The sequence below is a fragment of the Callospermophilus lateralis genome, unplaced genomic scaffold (genome assembly GCF_048772815.1).
Source record: "Callospermophilus lateralis isolate mCalLat2 unplaced genomic scaffold, mCalLat2.hap1 Scaffold_9877, whole genome shotgun sequence".
Lineage (NCBI taxonomy): Eukaryota > Metazoa > Chordata > Mammalia > Rodentia > Sciuridae > Callospermophilus > Callospermophilus lateralis.
The window spans coordinates 1-5,000 of NW_027518076.1; the positions used below are offsets into that span (position 1 = coordinate 1).

General features: G+C 61.6%; 2 non-coding genes across 2 annotated transcripts; both read right to left on the reverse strand.

Annotated features, from left to right (window-relative positions):
- Positions 1–958: 958 nt before the first annotated feature.
- Positions 959–1,052, reverse strand: Trnay-gua (transfer RNA tyrosine (anticodon GUA)). The gene is made up of 2 exons: positions 1,016–1,052; positions 959–994 (listed from the first exon to the last, which is right to left on the reverse strand). It is a non-coding gene; the product is annotated as a tRNA-Tyr (tRNA).
- A 3,613-nt stretch (positions 1,053–4,665) lies between these two features.
- Positions 4,666–4,759, reverse strand: Trnay-gua (transfer RNA tyrosine (anticodon GUA)). The gene is made up of 2 exons: positions 4,723–4,759; positions 4,666–4,701 (listed from the first exon to the last, which is right to left on the reverse strand). It is a non-coding gene; the product is annotated as a tRNA-Tyr (tRNA).
- Positions 4,760–5,000: the final 241 nt, after the last annotated feature.

Here is a 5,000-nt window from a genome sequence, read left to right on the forward strand (position 1 = left end):
CAGGCCACCGCCACCGCCACCAGGGCACCATGTCACTTAACCAAGCTGGGATGGACATTTCCCTCCCTTGTCCATCCATGCATTCCTCACCAATAGACAGAGAAAGAGAGGAACAGAGAGAGGGGTCAGCGTGGGGGACAGAAATGAAGGCGGGGAGGTGGTGAAAGACAGACAGAGACAGAGACAGAGACCCAGGCAGAGGCAGCGATTGATTGCCTGTGGCTGGAGAGATGGAGGAGAGTGAGGGAGGAGAGGAGAGAGGTGGCAGGGCATCATGGAAAGGAAAGAAGATGAAAGAGAGAGGTAGAGGCAGACAGAAAGTGAGAAAGATGGAGAGGGGCAGACGTGGGGTGGGGGCATGTGGCCAGTGGCTGGGGGCCCTGGCCCAGTTGTGGAGAGGGATGGAGCCTGGCGATCTCAGGGAGGATGCCAGGGTGATCGCTGAGCAACACATCCATGGCTCTGGACATTTCGCCTTTACCAAGAGGCAAGTCCATGATGATCCAGGTGGGAAGGGCTGGGTGGCAGGGAAGCCTGCCTGTGTGTTGTCAAGAATCTCGGGCGCTGAGGCGCTGGAGGAGTGCCCTGTGGTTGAAAGTGCAGGAGCGGTGGGGGTGTGGCAGGGGCGACAGCGGCTGCGGAGGCGGCGGCGTCAGGGGCCAGGGATAGGGGTGTGGTATGTGGGGGCACGAGTGGTGGGTGGCATGGGTGAGGCGACCTGAGAGCAGGAACCCCTGCGGGCAGCCAGCGAAGAATGGGCCTTCCCAGGACTGGTGCCTGGCGTTGGCGGGCAGCAGCAGGCAGGACAGCTCCTGGGGGAGCGCGGGGAGTTGGGGGCCAAGATGCAAGGGTTGGCGGTGGAAGAGGTGGGCGGTCTGGAGAGGCTCTGCCTGCTCTGGGCTCAGAAGGCAGGATGAGGCTTGCAGGGGCTTGCGTGTGCGCAAAAGCGTGGGGCACTTCCTTCGAGCCGGAATCGAACCAGCGACCTAAGGATGTCCACAGCTGTCTGTTCAGTCTACAGTCCTCCGCTCTACCAGCTGAGCTATCGAAGGGTGCACACCGGCGGGCCGGGTCCTCTGCCTTTGTGCAGATGGCGGAGGAGAGCTGGCAGGTCCTGTCCGGGGTGGGGTCCCATTACAACTGTCCGCCTTCCACCCCAGGGAGCCCTCCCTGCCCCGCCCTGCCCTGCCCAGACAGGCTCAGTCCTTGCCTTCAGGGCCCAGGACCACACACACACACACACACACACACACACACACACACACAACCAAACACTTAAATGCGCACACACCCCTTCGGCATGGGAGCCCCTGGTATCCAGCGGAAGCCTGGCATGCCCCGCCAACTGGTGCGGCCTTGGCCGGGCGGCGACCACCAAGACGCGCATCCCAGGGCGCGCAGGGCTCTCTCCTCTGGTGCTCTGGCCCTCTTGCCCCTATGCCAAACCTCTGCGTCCCGCCTTGGGCCGGGGTCTAGGAGGATGGCACTAAGGCGGCCTGAGAGGGCCAGGAGCCCGGCACCAGGTGGAGAATGACCCAGGGGAAGGTTGCCTTGTCCACGCCCCTCCCCGTCGGCACCGGGAAGGTGGGGGTGTGGATACCCACAGGGGTGCGGGTTGGTAATGGAGGAGAACCAGATGGCACACGGGGAGGCGGCTGCGCAACTAGCACAGCCACAGTCCCCCGCGGCAGTGTCTGGTGGACACCTGGATCCCATCCGACCCTACCAGCCTGGCCCCTGAAGCCCCGGTCCGGGTTCCAGGTCCCCGTGCCCCAGCGGACACGCCCTGCTCCCCACAGCCGCTCCCTCTTTGGTGCCTTCAGACCTCCTGCACACCACACGGGTGGCGGAAAGGACAGAGGGTTAGGGGAAGTGGCAGCCTCGCGTGCCCCCGTCCAGGCCTTGCACAAGCACCAGAGATACTTGTGCCAGGGAGCCAGCCCGGCCAGGGCCCAGGAGGCCCCGGCTTCCTGCCTCTCCTCACCAAATAACTCCACCTGGTCCTGGGCGCTTCCGGGAAAGGACAAAGGGACACAACAGAGGCGGACCTGCTTCCTGACCCCGGAAGCAAGTCTTCTCCCACCCAGATGGGATCCCAATTCCGGTGTGCCCTAAATCCTGGCCCTAAATCGCCTCCCTCTCCCAGCCGCTCAGCCCAGATTCCCCGTGGAGGCCCAGGCAGACCCCTCTGCAGTGACCCAACCCCCCCAGTTTCTTGGGGCTCAGGGGGCGGAGAGGGCGTGCTCGCCCAGGCAGAACCCTCAAACCTTTCCTCACGCACCAACCCCACACCAAACCCACTCCCACCGGGACAGGGGAAGGGCCCAGCTGCAGGGGCTTCCCAAAACCTAGTGCTGCTGCTCAGCTGCTCAGCTGGCCGGGCAGCAAGAGCAGCCTCCAGGGACCCCCTTTCCTCACACCAAAGCAACAGATCCGGGTGCCAGGACCCAGGGGACAAAGCCCAGGGGGGATACCCAAAGGGCCATTCCTTCTCATTTTGGACCCCACTGCTGGTCTCTGTACATGGGGTCACTCAAGTTAGGGGGCTCTCTCTGGCCGCACAACTCTTTTCTCCACCCGAAGCCCAGTCTCACCCTGGCACTCCGACTGTTGCTGCCACTGGCACTTGATCTCTTTCGCTTACAGGTACCCACACAGTGTTGGAGGGAGGGGTGCCTGCAAAGAGAGCCAGGCCTCTAAGGAGCCCTCCATGGGAAGAGAGGAACAACCCCTTCAGTCCTTCAGTTTCACATACCCCCACCCCTGCCATTCTTGCAGGATCCCTCCCTCCCTCTCTCCCTCCCTCCCTCGCCCTCTCTCTCTCTCTCTATCCCTCCCTCCCTCCCTCTCTATCTCTCTCTCTGTCTCTCTCTGTCTCTCTCTGTCTCTCTGTCTCTCTCTCTCTCTCTCTCTCTCTCTCACACACACACACACACACACACAAACACACACACATACACACACAGAGACATACACAAATACCTGCACTCCATGAAAGCATTCAAGCGCCCAGGGCAATGCAGGTCTAATGCTGTCCCCTTTCCTTTCCATTTCTAGGCTGCATTGAGCTGCCCTCCCATGCAGGTTCCAGTGACTGTCCATTCTGTGACTGGATTTCTCTGCACATCAAGCTGTGGACATCTCTTCTTGGGAAAGGCTGAGATCAAGGGACACTCTGGGCTGTTGCTCTGGCAGCCCACACCCCATCCCCTCCTGATTCTCCAAAGCCCAGCCCATTGCCTCCTGCACACTCTCTGGCTGGTCCACAGCATCTTCTTGCTAGGTTCTATTTCCAACTGGGCGCTCAAGCCATCAAGCAGCTCACACCCCAGTGGTCTGTGTAAGGGGGGTGGGATTCCGTGCCCTTTGCCAGACAATAGCAGCTGCCCAAGGTCACTTGGCTGCCTGCCTAGGAACCACCAGCTCCCACTCCCGGGGGGGCGGGGGGTCCTGAGTTCTGGCCTGACTTGGCTTTTACTCTCACTCCCCCTCAGCTCACCCCAGGCAGGGTGATAGCAACAGGTAGGTGCTTTGGGTACCTTCCCGAGGTGAAGAGCAGAACCTGGCGTGAGCTGGCTCTTCCAGGAGGACCACTGAGTCCTGCTGCGGCTCCAACCCTATTCCTTAAAGTTCACGAAAGGTGAGGCTGGTGGCATGTGGGCGGGATGGGCACATCCCACTCTTCAGCCCCAAGGGAAAACAGAACACAGGCCACCGCCACCGCCACCAGGGCACCATGTCACTTAACCAAGCTGGGATGGACATTTCCCTCCCTTGTCCATCCATGCATTCCTCACCAATAGACAGAGAAAGAGAGGAACAGAGACAGGGGTCAGCGTGGGGGACAGAAATGAAGGCGGGGAGGTGGTGAAAGACAGACAGAGACAGAGACAGAGACCCAGGCAGAGGCAGCGATTGATTGCCTGTGGCTGGAGAGATGGAGGAGAGTGAGGGAGGAGAGGAGAGAGGTGGCAGGGCATCATGGAAAGGAAAGAAGATGAAAGAGAGAGGTAGAGGCAGACAGAAAGTGAGAAAGATGGAGAGGGGCAGACGTGGGGTGGGGGCATGTGGCCAGTGGCTGGGGGCCCTGGCCCAGTTGTGGAGAGGGATGGAGCCTGGCGATCTCAGGGAGGATGCCAGGGTGATCGCTGAGCAACACATCCATGGCTCTGGACATTTCGCCTTTCCCAAGAGGCAAGTCCATGATGATCCAGGTGGGAAGGGCTGGGTGGCAGGGAAGCCTGCCTGTGTGTTGTCAAGAATCTCGGGCGCTGAGGCGCTGGAGGAGTGCCCTGTGGTTGAAAGTGCAGGAGCGGTGGGGGTGTGGCAGGGGCGGCAGCGGCTGCGGAGGCGGCGGCGTCAGGGGCCAGGGATAGGGGTGTGGTATGTGGGGGCACGAGTGGTGGGTTGCATGGGTGAGGCGACCTGAGAGCAGGAACCCCTGCGGGCAGCCAGCGAAGAATGGGCCTTCCCAGGACTGGTGCCTGGCGTTGGCGGGCAGCAGCAGGCAGGACAGCTCCTGGGGAGCGCGGGGGAGTTGGGGGCCAAGATGCAAGGGTTGGCGGTGGAAGAGGTGGGCGGTCTGGAGAGGCTCTGCCTGCTCTGGGCTCAGAAGGCAGGATGAGGCTTGCAGGGGCTTGCGTGTGCGCAAAAGCGTGGGGCACTTCCTTCGAGCCGGAATCGAACCAGCGACCTAAGGATGTCCACAGCTGTCTGTTGAGTCTACAGTCCTCCGCTCTACCAGCTGAGCTATCGAAGGGTGCACACCGGCGGGCCGGGTCCTCTGCCTTTGTGCAGATGGCGGAGGAGAGCTGGCAGGTCCTGTCCGGGGGTGGGGTCCCATTACAACTGTCCGCCTTCCACCCCAGGGAGCCCTCCCTGCCCCGCCCTGCCCTGCCCAGACAGGCTCAGTCCTTGCCTTCAGGGCCCAGGACCAACACACACACACACACACACACACACACACACAACCAAACACTTAAATGCGCACACACCCCTTC